The sequence below is a fragment of the Branchiostoma belcheri genome, unplaced genomic scaffold, assembly GCF_001625305.1.
Source record: "Branchiostoma belcheri isolate BF01 breed outbred unplaced genomic scaffold, Haploidv18h27 scaffold31, whole genome shotgun sequence".
NCBI lineage: Eukaryota > Metazoa > Chordata > Leptocardii > Amphioxiformes > Branchiostomatidae > Branchiostoma > Branchiostoma belcheri.
Genome location: NW_017803921.1, coordinates 2,893,260 through 2,912,167, shown reverse-complemented (window position 1 = coordinate 2,912,167; position 18,908 = coordinate 2,893,260). Strand labels below are relative to the sequence as shown.

General features: G+C 42.9%; 1 pseudogene; it reads right to left on the bottom strand.

The window, feature by feature from the left end:
- Window positions 1-662: 662 nt before the first annotated feature.
- LOC109474634 lies at window positions 663-18,868 on the bottom strand (annotated as a pseudogene).
- Between the last annotated feature and the right edge of the window lie 40 nt (window positions 18,869-18,908).

Here is an 18,908-nt window from a genome sequence, read left to right as displayed (position 1 = left end):
TAGAAGACAGTGAGGGGCATACCGTAGCTGCTCTTTTGTGTTGTTCGGAAAAGGCCTTTTAGACCCTGTCACACACTCACGAATTTGGCCTCCCGAACACTACCCGAACGCCCTGGTCGGACCTGGTCGGCTGGTGTACGGGAACGAATCTGGGGTAAAGTCGTGAATGTGTGACAGGTAGATTAGAATTGTATGGGCAGTGTGACATCACGTCACATCGAAGGGCCTAGCTGCTCTTTTGTGTAGCTCGGAAAAGCCCCTTTGTCAGCATGAATGTCCGTCCCTGACTCGTACCATCTCGTGATATTTACTAAGTACTCAAAGCTTCGCCCGTCTTTTCTCCAGCCAGACGTAACAGTAACAAGCCTGGCGGGGAAAAGACAGATCACGACAGGTGCGTTAGTGTAGACCTGTTTGCTTCATGCCCAATGAGGCGTTTCAGTACACATCAAGTGTAATAGGTAAAAGCCTTTATATTGTAAGTGCTGTTTTCCACAACACTATGGTAAAATGTTAGTCAATATGACTTAGTAATCTGGTTAATCAAATCTCTGAGTTAATGAATCGTAGCGAGATTGCTTTGAATGATAGACGAGGTTTTCTGTCTCTCCTTAGGCGTAGAATAAACATGACTTCAAGTCGGATGCAGAAATTCAGTCAGAATGCATTTTATTCACAGCTCACTTGCTCAGTAATAGTACTCCTTAATTAACAATCTTAAGTATCTACAGCAAGATCAGAGGAATGTCCCAAGAACACATCAAAGAAGTTTCCCCCACATCTCTATTAGGTAAACCAAGCTCTATGTCTGACGTTACGTTATAGGTCCGTGGAACACACAAGTTATAAGTTATCGCGTTTGTTTGCTTCATGTTTCAGCCATCATTATGATCATCATGATCATATAAACAATTTTCAAATATAATAGGATATAAATAATGTAATGATATATCTTTGGGAGTGCTGCCGTCCTATCCTTCTTATGTCATTTGCAATATTGTTGGAACAACATTCATATCACCACACATACATAAAAAGTATGATGCTACCAATCTTAAGTTAAGAAAATTATTCCATTGCACCGGGTTTATACATTGATAACCTGGTATGATGATGATGATGATGGAAGTAATAAAATTATGATAATGGTTGTATCTTAAAAATTGTCATTATGATATTTCAAAACTTCATGTAGAGCGACCATTACTTTTATTGTTACGGAATATATTATTTTACAGCATATAGTATAAAATTATGATAATCTGAAATCTTAACATCATATACATTTTACGAGCGATGAGTATGATTATCATACATTCATCTTTGATAGCAAATTTCCACGTAGAATTTGTAACTATATACTACTGTTAATTAGTAACAGATTGCAACATTTCTTTCTATACTTACCAAGACAGTTCATAAACAAAATTTATTTTATCAGAGTATACTAGTAGGTTATTACTTAGCCACTAAAATAAAATAGCTTACGACATTAATAGTAAGAAGACCCAGGTGGGAATGTGGAGGGAATACTTTCTGACGTCACAGTTGGCCAGACTGTAGGTCCAGACGGGGTAGGGTACAGGTGCTCTCGTGTCTGTGGGGGAAACGCATATAAAGTGATCAAGATATACTATTATTATATTGAAATTATTATTTAGATGTTTCAGAATGTGTGCTCTTATTTCTGAATGGATAGCTGAATAATCTAATAGTATATGTCATCGCCTAAGGAAGTGTTGTCAGAAAGAGGGATAATCAGGTAACAGTGTTAGACACTTGAAGTTATCATACAGTTATCACACCATTCTGCAGTAATAGTCTTCGACCAGTTATCTAGTACTCCTTGACACGATACCTATAGAGACAGATACTATAAATATATAGATAGATCTAGATCTATAGATAGATAGATTCGTTCTTAACTACATTTTTGTACAGATATGCAGTTTTTAACCAAATCAGACTCTGTGCTTTTCTTGGTAGCAGTTAACGATAGATCATGAGAGGATAATTCTGTCTTGAAAAGCATACTGAATCAAACACCATATGAACACGATATGCATATATACACAATACTCACGCGGTAGAGTGAGGGAGGGGGGTGGTAGGTAGACGCGTAGACGGACGGCGCGGAGCCAACTGACTGATTCTCACCACTGTGGGCAGAACAATGGAATAATCCTGTGAAACCATATTTGTGCCTGTATTCTTGTAATAAAGTTGACCGAATCAAAGCCAATCTATTCGGCTCGATCCGGACAATTAAACCCTATACGACTACTACTAATATATATACTATATATAAACCAGTGCAAGCTGTGCAACAGAACGACACTCACACACAGCAGTGCCACAAACACTAGGGGTCACCAATACAAGTACCAGGTCCAACTGGCAAAAGGACAGAGGTCAAACTTTTTCTACACACGAGCGATTCCAGCCTGGAATAGATTGTCAGAGAGTACTGTATCCAGAAGTACTGTGAACCAGTTTAAAGCAAGACTGGCGATCGAGTGGAAGGATCATCCGGACCAGTTCCAGTATAACTTTAGCTACTGACTGCCACTACCGCCAAAGCTAGGCCAGCCTCATTACCCTAGATGGTACCTACTGGCTGATCTTCAAGGTGAGAATTCAAGGTGAGAATACAACTATACGACTAATAATGATATATATACTAATATATTACTATACAAAGAATACTGTGGAATGTCATGCAATTGGATGGTTAACAAAACAATGATAAGAAAAACAGTACCCTTAACAACACTAATTGTAACGATACGATAATATTCCAGAAATCAAAAACATACGTCTGTTCTTACCACTGACATATTTCAAAAGATTCCTCAAAAGCGACAGTCTATAGACTATAGTCGGAGTTATAGCTTTGATAACATAAACGGTAACTTGGCACGGTAACTTGGTAATACTTACTAGGATTTGCTGTGACGTCTCGTCCAGCAACAAATGGCTATCAGAAGTAGAAGACACAGGGCAGCTAACGCAATGCCTAGTGCAAGGGCCGTGGCGCTACTCAACCCTGAAATTAAAGATGTTGCAAAGTGAGCAACTTTACTTTTTAACCATGTCTAAAACGTATGTTCTTATTTTCTATTCACGATTTCAGTACAACACCCGGTATAAGGTAACGTCCTTTGGTGATATACAACACTGTTTAGGCATAGCATAGACAGGCCCTATTTTGAAACCACGTACGAGTAAACTGTTCGTATATCAGTTAAGGCTTAATATAATGACCCGTCCCGAGGTGTACGTAGTGTCATAAGGCCTGGTCATTTCCCATAACCACAGATTGAACCCCCGAGTGAGTGCAGCGAACCTCCGAGGGAGTGCTAGCGAAGAGGCGGTTATAGGAAATGACCAGGCCTTATGGCACTATATACATGTAAGGTGCAACCATCGTATCATCACCAGGCCTTCACTATTTCTATTTGGTTGTCTTTCAATAAAAAAATCTCATCTAATTGTAGTCACCTGATTGTCCGCCTTGTCTAACTTCCTGACTTGTGGGACACTCGGCGGCGTTGTTTGAGTCCACAAAACAGACGGTCTGTAGGTTCACCCCGAGAGCGTTACTGACGCTGTTCGCTCCCCTTATCTCGTTCTGTATGTCCAGCCCGTGCACCGTGTTGACGTTCTCTAGACACACGTCGTACACAGCCACTACTTCGTCTTGAACGATCTTCAGTTCTTGGACCACGACGCTCTGGAATTTGCCCCCGTGCTTTGTTCGTCGGATTATAGGCTCGAGCTGTGGAATTGTAGTAATTGTTTACTTACAACTGATTGGTTCAACTTATATTAATGTGGTTCAACTTATATTAATGCCGCCATCAACACAGGAGAGAATATGATACTCATTTTCACCTGAGTGAAGTGAGAAAAATCGTGTTAAGTGCCTTTCCCAAGGGCACAAGATCAGTGGCATGTCAGGGCCTCTTGGTTCCGAGTAGTCGAGCACTCACACCGAGAAGGACCCCTCCTCTTTTCGATAAGTGTGGTGGGATGAATGTTTGAAAGAGACTTTAACGGTACATTGACCTGTACTTACCAGTGACTCTATCTCGGCTATCTTGGTTCTGTACTCTACTGACGTCCTGTCCTGTAGTCCCTGTGTCAGCGTGACATTGTCCAGGACTATCTGATATCGCTGTTTGCTCAGGTTGCTTCCAGTACATGCAACACTTGCTGAACCTGCCAAAGGAAAATCAATTATTTTTGATACGTGATGAAAAATGTGGATTGGCAAGGAAAATCATCATGGTAGACCAAGTAAGTTACCAGGCTTCCGGAAACGACTGGAAAGAGTATACATTGGCCAAAGAGACAGATATATGTCATGAGAGTTTAATTTATTTGTTCGCCCCAAGAGAACAGTTGAGCGGCAACTCTCCCGGCATATCATGTGTCTATTTGGCCAATTTCTACTCTTTCCAGTCGCTTCCCGGAGCCTGGTAGAGGCAAAAAGCAAGTGGCGATGATAACGCATTAATGTACAAAAGACAGTCCCGACTAGAAACGAAGCTTCCTTGACTTACTTCTGCAGATGATTCCGTCTCCTTGGTACCCTTGGTTACAGGTGCACTGGAAGGATCCAGGTGTGTTGGTGCAGGCGGCTTGTTGATGGCAGCGCCTCGGTGTTTCGGCACACTCGTTGATGTCAGAGCAGGTGTAGCCGGCCCCAGTAAATCCTGGCTTGCAACTGCAGACTTCTTCACCGGCACTGTTGGTCACACAGTTGGCATTGGAGGCATCTTTGTAAAACAAAAAAGGACGATGCGGTTATTGTACGATGTGCATTCAAGTAAGACCTTCTAAACTACTACTGCTTCTACGGTGGAGTACAACTACTACTACTACTACTACTACTACTACTACTACTACTACTACTACTACTACAGTTTTGTCCTAATTGGACTTAATTTCATTTCGGAAAAAAAATCATCAATGTTTCAATCACGATGTTTTCTTCAAATGTGATGTCAGAGATTTCTGCAAAGGAAACAGTTGTTTAGATGAATGTTTGGCTGGAGATGATTTATACATATTTTTATCACGTGCACCATAATATATAATTTATTGGAGATGAACAAGGTAGCACTACATGTAAGACCCACCAGGATAGACTTGTCCGGATCGAGCCGAATAGATTGGCTTTACCCCAGTGGAAACGCTCCCGATCCGGTTTGGTTCAGCTTGACACGGCTCAGAAACGATCCGCCTTTCGAGCTGGGTCGTTGCTGAGCCAGATTTAGCTGGATCAGGAGGTTCCCAATGGGGTAAATTTGTGAGGAAATGACTCATAATATGGAACAAACATGATTTCCCTTACCGATGCAGGCTGCTCTCCCATCGCCTTTGTAAGGTGGCGTGCACGCGCATGTGTACGAGCCGGCGGTATTTGTGCACTGGGCGTTAGCGGCACAGGCCTGCGGGCTATTGGCACACTCATTGATATCGCTACAGGTGTAGCCATCTCCGCTGAAACCAGGTTTACACGTACAGGTTGTCACACCGCTCGCATCGGTCACACAGTTCGTGTTTGGGTCATCTGAAACAGATAGTTTTCAAAAAGTAAGAGTCAAAGTCAAAAGAATAAACGATGAGGCGAGTGGATAGAATGGCTACGAGACCGTTATATTAGTAATTTTGTACATCATGATCAGCCGTGAATCCCGACGGCACGATTGGAGTGACGGCCATCTCAGGTCTTGTAGGGGAGCTGCAACACTGGTCGTCTGTGATTGCTGGTCACGAAGCGAGCATCTCGTCTGTTAACCATTTCAAGGGTGTCAATGTCTTTCCTCCGGTAGGGGTCCCAGATGACTGCCTCATACTCTATGTCTATGGTAGAGCGGACAAGACTGAAGTATGCCGTCTCTCGCACTTTCCGGGGACGGTAACGACTAACGGAGGTTACGACCAAGAAAATGGAGTGTGTGGTTGGCTCGTTTCGCCTCAATGTTACTTTGTGCTGACCATTTCATTTCATTGGCTGATGTTGGTAACTCCCAACTTGGCTTGTTCTGTTTGGTACCAGTGGTGGAAGAGCTCGCCACACATCTCGTACATCCTAGTAAGGGGGATCTTGTTCTGCGTAATGGACGTGGTACTGCACTTCTTTGGGTTGAACGTCATCATCATCGGTCACTGCAAGATCTCTCCACTGCCCCTTGTCACGAGCAAGGTTGGCGATTTGGTAGCGCCTCTCTGACAGTTGACCAGAGTCGTCTTCCAGCAGCTCTTGCGCATAATGGAAGTAGGAGGTAGCTATAGGCTGTCGGCCTCGTCTGCGTCTGCCATGAGAGGGCGCATAGAGGGCGAAAATTTATCAACAGTACTCTATTACCTTAAACGCTCTATCTCCGTGGGGTTTAAAACCTTAGTGAAATCGGTTGGACTGTGAATGAGAGACCTTAAAGGACCACAATACATGTATGCTCATGTCATCCACCCATCCAAACAAACACCTATGTACACCCTCCTTTGAACCTTAAACTGGACGGATGTATATGAGGGAATGGGGTCCTGGGTTGGTCGGAAAGCCGTACTCACTGGTGCACTGAACACCGTTGCCCTGGTAGGGACTGTTACAGCGGCAGGTATAGGACCCTAGTGTGTTGGTGCAGGTGGCTTGTTGGTGACATGGGTACGGTGTTTGTGTACATTCGTCTAGGTCAGTGCAGGTGACGCCATTTCCTATGAAACCTGTTTTGCAAGTGCAGGTTGTCCTACTGTTTGAGTCGCTGACGCAATCTGCGTTGGGGTCGGCTGAAATGGACATTTTGTTGTTGATTCAGAACATAACAGTGTGATTTAATCAACGTTTAGGGAAACACGGAGCCTCAGACGCTGGGCCATCCCCACTGATTATCTTACACAAGCTGTTGAGCCATTCACCATTTTCCCATTCCCAGAATCCCAGGATGCATAGCGCCAGGGGAAAGACTCCCAGGTTGCATAGCGCCGGGGAAAGACTCCCAGGTTGCATAGCGCAGAGAGATTGGTGTGTGGTGTTTTTAGATTCGTTGATGACAGAAAAAAATAAAGACTGCTCCCTGGATATTTATATACATGTAATTCAACATCTGTTGAATTATTTCGAGCAATATCTGTATCTCCTTTTTCTACTGACAGACGATATACAGGGGGAATTTCTACCTCCTGGTGCTATGCATCCGATCCAGGGAATGGGAAAATGGTGCATTGCAAGCCGGTCGATGAGCTTGCTAATAATCACTTTAGCCTCTAAGCAAAGCTGTCGGCCTCGTCTGCGTCTGCCATGAGAGGGCGCATAGAGGGCGTACAGTCTAACAGGTTCATCCTCAGGCACAGTCGCACATGCTGAATCTGCGGACTGGTTCAACGTCATACCCCATGTGGTTGCCCAATCTTGTAATGCTATGCCTAAACAGTTACTCAAGCAAACGGATATGATTTCGGAAACGGGTAGCATCCACTACCTTTCGTCGTCTGGAGAGATTTCAAAAACAGCAGGTTTATAAGCACGGACTATTTGATTGATACCCACATGAAGTGAAGATAATGAAGTAGAGCTCTAAGTCTAGACTGGTCCAAACAGCAATATTCAATCACAGTGCTACTAAGTGCTTGAACGACTGTGCAGAAGCGTCCCATGTGCCTACGACTGTCTCTTTTCTAAGTCACCAGCATTTTTTTCAGATAGACCTCTTCACCACATCCTTGATTCCGGGACTACAAATGAGCAGAATGGGGGAGGGGGGCTCCTCGAAAAGTCCTACTTACTGGTACAACGAACACCGGTGCCTTTATAAGGAGTGTTACAGCGGCATGTGTAGGAACCAGGTGTGTTGATGCAGGCTGCGTGTTGATGACAAGGTGTGGGTGTCTGTGCACACTCGTTCACATCGCTACAGGTGAAACCGTTTCCGATGAAACCAGATTTACACGTACATGTTGTGACACCGTTTGCGTCAGTGACACAATTTGTGTTGGGATCGTCTGAAAAAGATGTTTCAGAGTAAGAAGCAGCATAGAAGACGAAAAGGGTGGGATATTTTGAAGGGAACCAATCTCCTTGTAATATCTTTCCAAATTTGTTGTTCCAATGCTGGTAGGTTATCCGCTAAGGCCCTCAACTATTTGACACTGGCACACAGTCTACCACTGTCCGTGATGCTTTTTTTAAATTTACTTCGTATTTACCACAAAACAAGGCTCATGAGAGTCACTTAAATGTTTTGGGTTACTGTACTAGACATTGAGGACATACAGATGTTTGTTGACCTTTGACTTAAAGCTCAACATCCAAACAAAAGACAAGTTACGCAAAGTACTCCCATGACGTCAAGAGGTAACCTTTAGCTCGATAATATCAAAGCCATTGACCTTTGGTCACCTAATCTTATGTCAGGGCCAAAAGGGTCCCCTGGCAAAACACATGTAACGTTAAAGAAAACCTGTCACGTTTTGAAATGCAACTCATCGTGTCGATGTTTACACCAGGCTCAATTTGTATTGTTCAGAAAAAATGTCAAAGGAATGTGGAATATGAGGCAGATATGCCTACTAGATACTTTTGTAAAACGACAACATGGAATGCATAGTGCAAACAACAAAGATCCTACACTACTACACTACTACACTACAATGCATGGAGGATTGGGAGCTAAGGGTTTGGCCACCTAGAATAATAATCACCGACCTCATACCTCTATACCTTGCTACTCTGTCCCCAGGGGGGGAGAACTTGGATGGACTATATGGGATATTTATGGGATTCACCTTAAAAGGCTAGGACATGCCCATTCTCAAATTCACACCCCTCTGCACCACACCTATGGCTTTATGTGACGAAAATGTTATCAACTGTACTCTACGCACCTGCTATTTTAAACGCTATGGGGTTGTGAAAGACCTTAGAAGAATTACTTGGACTGAGAATGACAGACCTTAAGGGCCCATATTACATGTATGCTCATGTCATCCACCCATCCAAACAAACACCTATGTACACCTTCCTTTGAACCTTAAACTGGACGGATATATGTGGGAATGGGGTCCTGGGTTGGTCGGAAAGCCGTACTCACTGGTGCACTGAACACCGTTGCCCTGGTAGGGACTGTTACAGCGGCAGGTATAGGACCCTAGTGTGTTGGTGCAGGTGGCTTGTTGGTGACATGGGTACGGTGTTTGTGCACACTCGTCTAGGTCAGTGCAGGTGACGCCATTTCCTATGAAACCTGTTTTGCAAGTGCAGGTTGTCCTACCGTTTGAGTCGCTGACGCAATCTGCGTTGGGGTCGGCTGAAATGGACATTTTTTGTTGATTGAGAACATAACAGCGTAATTTGATCAACGTTTAGGGGACACAGTGAGGCTCAGACGGTGGACCACATCCTTGATTGGCGTAAGCAAGCCTTTAAAAAACCTGTCACACATTCATGACCTTCTCCCCAAATTTGTTCCCGAGCACCAGACGACCAGTGTCGGCTGACGTTCGGGAACACTATGGCCATTCAAACTATGGTTTGTTTGTTTGTTTGTTTGTTTGTTTGTTTGTTTGTTTGTTTGTTTGTTTGTTCACCGAACACCAGCCGACCCAGCCGAATTTGTGCCAACCTATTCCTAACCATGGTAGGGAGGTGTTTTACTAGTGTTCGGGAGGCCTAAATCGTGAATGTGAGAGGGCTTTACGCAAGCGGTTGATGAGACTGAAGAAGCACATTAGCCTCTATAAGCAAGCAGGCAGCCAAAAGCTTTGTCACAGAGTCAACTATGACAAACCAGATTGGGTGTCAAATGGTAACTCTTGGATGACAGTATCAGAGCCATCAACGCCATCAATGCCAGTAGCAAGAGATCATTCCATTAAATGTGGTGTTAAGCGAGACCGTTGAGTGTCATCCTGCACTTTTTCATGTACATGAAGCAGCTGCAGATAAGCAAGAAGCATTAAATACGCCAAAAGCACTTAACAAGCCGTGCTTTTCCAGCACTTAATCAAGCCGTACTTTCTCAGCACTTGACAAGCCGTGCTTTTCTAGCACTATATAACAAGCCGTGCTGTTCTAGCACTTTATAACAAGCCGTGCTTTTCCGTTCAGCAAAACATGCTGAGAAGCGAATACCATCATGCCAGGAGTATACAGCTTATGGATCAGCATTGGCAACAACAACGTGCTCATCAAACTCATCAGAAGATCATGATCAAGATCAAAATGCAAACCATCGCGTGGAAACAATTAGATCTACCCATCTCTTAATTTAAATGTTTCCCCCAAGAACTAGAGTAATATTTAGACCACATTGCATCAACTGTGTAGAAGAGACCCTGCGAGCTTGCCATTCCTGTAAAGATTGTCGTGTGTTCGCAGACCGATTTGAAACTCCTTGAAATCTAGACTACAAGTGGACGGATACATGAGGAATAGGAGTCCATAAACGGTCGGAAAGCCGTACTCACTGGTGCACTGAACACCGTTGCCCTGGTAGGGACTGTTACAGCGGCAGGTATAGGACCCTAGTGTGTTGGTGCAGGTTGCTTGTTGATGGCAAGGCGTTGGGGTTTGCGCACACTCGTCAACGTCACTGCAGGTGACGCCATCTCCGGTGAAACCGGTTTTGCACGTACAGATTCGGACTCCGTTTGCGTCGATGACACAGTCTTTATCATCCTCTACAACTGATATTTCAAGAAAGCATGAACAATAAAGACATTTGATAATTTATCTCCATAGTGGTAAGGTCACGTTGATTTGATTATTATAGAGCATTCGGCTCAGAACCAAGAGGTTCCCAGAGGATGTCATCCATATAATCAAATCAACATACCCTAATAACATGTACATTTACAATGCCCTGGAATGGGAGGATCGGTTCACTTACTGGTACATTGAGTGCCGTCTCCACTGTACCCACTGTTACAGGTACACGTATAGGAGCCTGCTGTGTTCTGACAGGATGCCTGTTCGTGACACGGTCTCGGACTTGCACTGCACTCGTCGATGTCGACGCAGGCCTCGCCACTGTCCTGGTACTGGTACCCAGACGAGCACACGCAGGCGTAGGTACCCTGGGTGTTTCTACACGAAGACGGGGCCCGGCACGGGGAAGGCGAAGCAGCACACTCGTCAGTGTCTAGACACATAGAAAAAATATCATCCATATGACATGTACATCATCAATATGAAAATAAATTCTGCTTTGCATACCGATAATATCAAATCGTTATTGTCACCAGTATACACATTTGAATGGACTCGAATGGCAAAGTACCTATAATGACAAGTGACAACCCCTGCATGTGTACACTTTAGAAATTCCTCCATTGATTGTAAAAGCTCATTTCATCCTATACTAGCCACGCACTCTTGTACTAGTTATGTTAGCTTTATGGATTTGTAGTATTGTACCAGTATAGTTGCCATACTCTGTACAATTGTTGTGCAATAAAGTTATTCTACGATGGCAAAAACAGTATCCATTGGCCATAGGAGTGTCTATTATCCATTTGGTCTCTAATTGACACTCCTATGGCCAATCGATACTGTACAGGTTGTACAAACGTAGGATCTGCTTGAAGATTATTTCCCACTGGTTTTTGCTACATAATATATAGAATACAAAAAAACAGCAGAATGACTCCTACCGATGCAGTTTTCAGGAGACCCGGTGAACCCAGTCTTACACTGGCAGCTGAAGGACCCCACGTTATTGGTACAGTCGGTGTTAGCGGGACAGCGTGAGGGGGTGGCCAAACACTCATTCTCGTCTGCACATGACGTAGTCCCGTCTCCCTGGAAACCAGCCGGACAGTTACACTGGAAGGACCCCGCGAGGTTGACGCAGGTTGCCAGGTTGTGGCACGGGCTGGGGGTTCTGCCACACTCGTCGATGTCGGTGCAGGTCTTGCCGTCACCTTGGAAGCCGTCGCGGCAGGCGCAGGTGTAGGCGCCGGGGGTGTTGGTGCAGGTGGCGTTCGCGTGACATGGTGAGGGTGTCTGCTGACACTCGTCCAAGTCTGGAAGAGTTCGGGCGTTACTAACATGGGCAAAACTCTTTAAATAAGTATGCATTGGCTAGAGAACACAGTACAGTTGTACCAAGGTCTACAATCTGCCGTCAAGAATATGTAGGAGTTTGTATCGGGTTATATTTTTTGTATTGGTATCTTGTTTGGCAGATAGATTTTGATTTGATTTGGCAAATACATACTCGCTAGCCAATTTGTAATGTCTTTGCAGCAAAAAAAAAAACTTGGAGATTAGAAAAATCCAACAGCGCAGACTAAAGTTGTAGTTGCTTGACATGTCTTTGTGTAAGGTTATCTGTATACTTTTCTAATTTTTTTTGTGTGACCTGTACTTAACCAAGTAAATAAGTATACAATAAATGTCTTTTACCAAGAATAAGTACTTGGTGTAGAATAAGTACTTTCATGGTCTTATAAGACCGACAAAATGCCTACCTAAAAAAGGTCTTCGGTCATCGTTCAATATCGAACCATTGAGTTGCTCATTCCTTACCTACACAGGTAGAACCTTGCACCACGAAACCCTCTTGCTCACACGAACAGGTGTAAGCTCCATCAGTGTTGACACAAGTCGAATCCGCGGGACAAGTATGGTTGCCTTCCGCACACTCGTCAATATCTGATGACACAAAGTATCACAGATATTCTTACAAAAAGTACGACTCGTATTTTCAAAGGCATCCTATGCAATTTCAGGAAATATTCTGAATAAGGCAATCTGTATGATCTGTATGAACACATACTACCCCACCTCCTATGTTCTCACAACATCGAGATGGATACTTTTTTTAAACTTACCCACACAACCATCCGTTCTGTCCTTAAAGCGATGTCCTGCTTCACAGTTACATTTGTAACCTCCCACAGTGTTCTCGCAGGAACCGTGGCCTGGGCACGGGATGACAAACTTGTCGCTCTGACATTCGTCCACGTCCACACACTTGTCCAGTCCGCCGTCTGTTCGCATGTACCCAGGCTTGCAGATGCAGTCGAAGCTGCCGATGGAGTTGATACAGACGCCGTGTTCCGAGTGGCAATGGTCCTCTCCATGGTCGGCATCATTGCATTCGTCATGATCTAATGGAACAGAAAATAGCATCTATTTATCTATCTATTTAACCAGGATATACATGTCTGCATAGATGCATTTATCCGCAAACTAACAAATGTAAACAAACATTGCTGACAGCTGTTTTTCCAGCCTTTAAACACACTCGTAAGGCCTAAAAATTTTGCCACTTCAATGCAGCTTTAAACATCGACAAAAAAGAGGGTCTCTCTCACCAGTGCAATTTAATCCATCGCCTTCGAACCCATCGTTACAGACACATTCGTAGATAGTTCCGGTGTTCCGGCATTCTCCGTTCTCCCCACACGGTTGACCACAACGTCCTGTTTTAAGATGAAATTATTTTTTTATTGCAACATTTCAGGGCAACACATGGTGACAACGCAATTTATCTTATGCCACCACCAACACAGAGGATAATACCCATTTTTACCCGAGTGAAGTGCGGAAAGTCGTGTCTTTCCCAAGGACACAAGATCGGTGGCATATCAGGATTCGAACCCATGACCTCTTGGTTCTGATCATTGAGCACACTACCGTTACATCACACGACCACACAGTTACGCCACACGACCGCACAAGTTTTAAGATAAAATAGTTTTCTAATAATTTTTTTTTCAATTTTTCTTTAGCTGAACGAATCCACCCACCTGTGCAGTTTTTCCCATCCCCGTTGTAGCCGTCTCTGCAGGTGCAGGTGTACGACCCGTCAGTGTTGGTACAGTCGGCAAACTCGTGACATGGGTTAGCTGTACATTCATTAACGTCTAGTATCAAACAAACAAAGAACGAGGTTATAACACAGCATTGCAACATAGTTATTTTACATTATTTGTGTTTATTTCTTACATATTTTATTGACATACACAAACATCACATTATTTTGTATTTTTAAAAATAATTTCATTCGTTCATTTATTTTATTTATTTGTATCATTTTTGTTTATGTTTACGAAAGTAAAAGCCGTGTTACAACAACCATTGCATTCGTCTTGTCTTTTTGTTGTCATGACTTTGTCATCTTTGTGCGACAGAGTACAAAATGAATGAATGAATGAATCAATGAGTGAGTGAGTGAGTGAGTGAGTGAGTGAGTGAGTGAGTGAGTGAGTGAGTGAGTGAGTGAGTGAGTGAGTGAGTACAAAATGAACGAATAAATGACTGAATGGCTTACCCTGGGCACAGATGAATGCCAACCTCGTACTACAGTCAGTAGGAACCCACTTGTACCCTGAGCTTCGTGTCATGGCGACGCAGTCCTTCGAGTCATCATTAGACGAGTTGGGATCCCACTGTACCGGCGTCCCAAGCGGCGTGTTCTCCGGGTTTCCCCAGTAAAATTCTCCCTCGGTCCCCCTGTCGTTCAAGCCGAGCCAGAAGGAGTCGATATCGGAGAACTCTGTCCCCAGCGCGTCGTGGATCTCCTGTGTCATGTCGGTCAGGATGTGACTCTCAGAGAAGATACTCTCACAGTCCCTTTTCGCAGACAGCCAGTCTTTCTTCTCGAAGCTACGTTTATTAACCCTGCAGAAATGACACTATATGTTGTTAATTTATTGAACAACATTAAAAGAACAAAACACAGTAGTGGACAGCTCTAGCAAATTGCAAATTTTAGCCTCCAGTAACAAACAAGGAAGAATGCAATCAATAACAAAGATTTTGTATTGATTATATCCTTATTTTTAATGTTGTTTGTTTGTTTGTTTCTTTGTTTACACCCATTCATTGATAGTTCAGTTTGAGACACTCATGAGTATAACAGTCATAAAAGTTTCAACAACAGTAAAAACCCAGACTAGATATTTTCTACCAAACCGAAAAAAATATTTACAGATTTAGAAACTAAAGCAAACTACATCGTGCAACTGCATTTTTCGATTGGCACAATAAATTACGAGAAATACCTACCGAAAACAATGTCCAAGGAATCTGTCAGGGAAACCGCCATGACAGCTCCCTTCTTGAGCATCGGCCGTGTGAAGTCCAGCTGTATTAACAACGGGAATGGACGTCGATGAAGGTTAGACATCCAGAAAATGAGATACACAAGAAAATAGTTACACAAGCAACTAGAAACTTTTAATATGGGGTTAATAGACCTCAATGGTCACTACTACATTTAAACATGCTAATTTTGGACAGAATATTTCACTCAGACTATAGAGTAGAAACCAATCACTAACTTTACTTATTTTTTCCCTTACTCATTTCTTGATTTCGTATTTCTTTATATAATACTTATTTCAAGTACTGATTTGCCAATATATTAGGGAACAGACTGCGATCAAGCTACAATGTATATAATCGTGATGGCCTCTAAAAGTTAACGTATCCTGAAATTTGAACTTACAAAAACATCTATGTTTTGAAAATGTATTTAATTCTATTATAATCTTCATGACCTTTTGGAGTCACATATTTGACTCGACCCCCTCTCTTTTACTCAGTGACCTTTCACCCGACCAGGTGCTGCTGACAAAACATACTGTTTACAAACATTAATGCATCCAATGTTTATTTACCATAGCTTGAGACTATTTGACAGGTGCAAAAGTACAAAAAGTATTTAGTTATGAATGTGCCATCCTCGTTAATGTTATCATAATGATTGTACGTCGGTAAGTTTGAAATAAAATTTGTTGTGTGCTTTACCCTTCACGTTGGTTTCACACAGAACGCGGTGTATTGGTGAGCTATTTGATATGTCCTCAAGGCATTTCTTCTTTTGACTAGTCTTTTGTGTAAATGTTCCGAAGGATTATTCTACTCAAACTTTACAACAATACACGTGTTTCATCACATGTCACCAGTAGTGTAGATATCTCTGCATTTCTGTTGTGTTTTTACCCTTGGTTTCACAGATAACGCGGGGAGAGCTATTTGATATGTCCCCAAGGCATGTCTTCTTTTGTCTAGTCTTATGTGTATTAAATGTTCTAATACTCTATCTAAACTTAACTACAACTCTGCACATGTCCATACCACACCAGACGTGTATATGTGGTATACCGTATAGGAAGAGAAAAAAGGCACACCAAATACTTCAGAACTTAGTCGTGTATTGTTTCTTCTGCAAATTGAGTGGAACAATAGGTACCCTGTGTTAACCTTGGGCGCGCCTTGCCATGTACGCACGAACAATTACTTATTCCTGAGTAACCTGTCTTGATTACAGGGATGACATCCGCGCGCGCATGAATTTTTGTCCGTTTCCAAAAACAAAGGTTTCGACCATACTGTAAATCAATCGCACAAAGCATCTGCTGCAAAATGAGCAAAAAATATGTATGCCGTGAATTGCACCATAAAAATCGTCGAAACTAATGTCGTAGAATGCCAAAATCAATTCCAGAAGAAAAGAAGAAAACGTAAAGAAATGAACATGAAGTCTTTTATTCTCTTATCTACTTCTATGTTTCATTTGTTCAACCTTCATGACCACGTAGATTTCATAATGAAGGCACTTATTTTTCCAAACTTATTCGCTCGCTCGCACCATGCAGGTTTGTAAAAACACGCCAAAAATAACCCAAAACCCAAACCTCTGCTTTGAGAGTATCAGTTTTTGGGGTTCCCAGAGGATGTCACCCATATAATCAAATCAACATGGCCTAGTGGCGCACATGCACGTTTACATGCAGTAAGACTGACGCACCAGGTGGGGCCTTGTGTCACCACGGATAGGTCAGCGGTGATGTCGGCGGATACCGTAATTGATAACTTCTAATTTTCCCCTCCACTCAGCTGGCGACAACACAAGCAGCCCTTGTGTTTACACCACGCAATATGGGAGATAATCTGTCTATGTTGGACGCGGTCACGCCTACCATTCTATGCGAATCGAATTGGAGTCAAATTTAAGTCAAATGTGACTTAAATCTTAATTATGAATCAAAAGTCACACAAATCCAATTTTGGTCGCTTGGTCGTCGGGTAAAGCCCCTTTCACACATTCACGAATTTTGCCTCCCGAACACTAGCAGAACATCTCGCCATGGTTAGGCGTACATGTATGTTGGAGCAAAGTCGGCCAGGTCGGCTACTATTCGGCTGTGCCAGCCGAACGTTTCAAAATGTTTCAAACATTCGGGAGTTGGTCGGGAGTTTCACCCATGGTTGGCTGGTGTTCGGTTGTAAGTCCGCAGGGTTTGTTTCGGGGTCAATTTTGATTTAAATTTAACTACAATTCGTTTCGATTCGAATATACAAGGTAGGAAAGGCCAAAATCTGACCAGAATGCTCCCGAACGTCAGCCGAACGTGGTCGGCTGTTGTTCGGGGGGAGGTCCCGAATGTGACAGGAGCATAGATAACAATGGGACCATGTCATCACATGGGTTATGTGTTACTGGGTTAACTGAAAGGCATGTTCAATGATTTGGTAAAAAAATTTTTTTTTTTAATTCACCAACCCCTTTTAATAGTCTTACGGAGCATTGCATTACAATGAATTTTAGAAAACTATATTGCCTGAAATGTCAAACTCATTACACTAGTCAGTCTAAAAGAAAAATCTAGTCGTCAAATTTGTTTGTTTGTTTGTTTGTTTCTTAGTGTCTTTATTTTGCCATAGTGCCGACCTTGGCCTAATTGGTCCGCAGAGGACAAACAGAAGAGGCCAGGGTCAACAGGATTACCGAGAAATCTCGTGGGTCCTGCACGTGTTGGGTCGTGTGGCGGGACCAAGAAGTCTCGAGTTCGAATCCTGCTATGCCACGGATCGTGTGTCTTTGGGAAAGGACACTTTACACGACTTTCAAAATGACTATTATCTATGTCTGTGTTGATGGCGCCATGAAAATGAGTTGAATAAACTTGAGTGTGCCGTCACTGTGTCTTGTGTTAAATGTTGGAATAGAAAAAAAGAATTCTCGGACATGTAGACGCGAGAGAGAGGGAGTAATTTTATCATCTTCTATTTCGATCGTTAATAAGGGATCGGTACTGTTATGATCCAGATTAATAATAAATACTTATGTGAGGCAATAAATACTTATATGAGGCATAGTTCTCCAATCATTCTATCAACAGTTTGGCATTCGGTCGACGACCAAATGATTGTAGGGTGTGTGTAGTGACTGTTTTCCCATGAAATGTTCAGAACATACGGGAAACCAACATCTGCACTTTTCAATACTAAGCTTCCAGTCACACGTGCAAGAGTGTTATACGATCGCATACTCGTTCTCGGTTTAGTCAAATATTCTTGGAAAAAAAATCTCATGATAATAAATCATTTTTCTCCTGTTTGAAAGAGCGCCAAGGTCACACGTGGTTTACTTGAATTGTAGTGTAACAGATATTCATGTGTTCTGGTTCAAAATGTACAACAGATTTTATGTCTACAACATTATGGTGATCTAAGATACCCATGTTTACGTTTCAGAAAGAAAAACTCTATCCGTGTGAACTGACTACATGGCCAAAACACATGTCTATATCGTCAGGACGATCTCAGTAATAGGTGAGGAATGTTGACTTACCGGCGGCAAAACATATCGCCAACGCCAAGCCGATCAGAAAACCCCGCGATACTCCCATCTTTTCGGTCCTCACAGGGTAACGTTCCTCAGTACTGTATCCTTGGTGTCCGTGCGGTCTCAAAACACGTTTAGAAGAAACGGAAAGATTCAAAACTTGGAGTTCACTGACTAAGGCTTGGCGTAAACCCAACAAGGTTATCCACTATGACGTGCCCTCAAACTACTACTCGAGACTACAAAGCGAGTGAGAAACCTTGAAAACTGGGTTCGCCCAAGGGTAGGCCAATCGGATCGCCCGGTACTAATAGACAG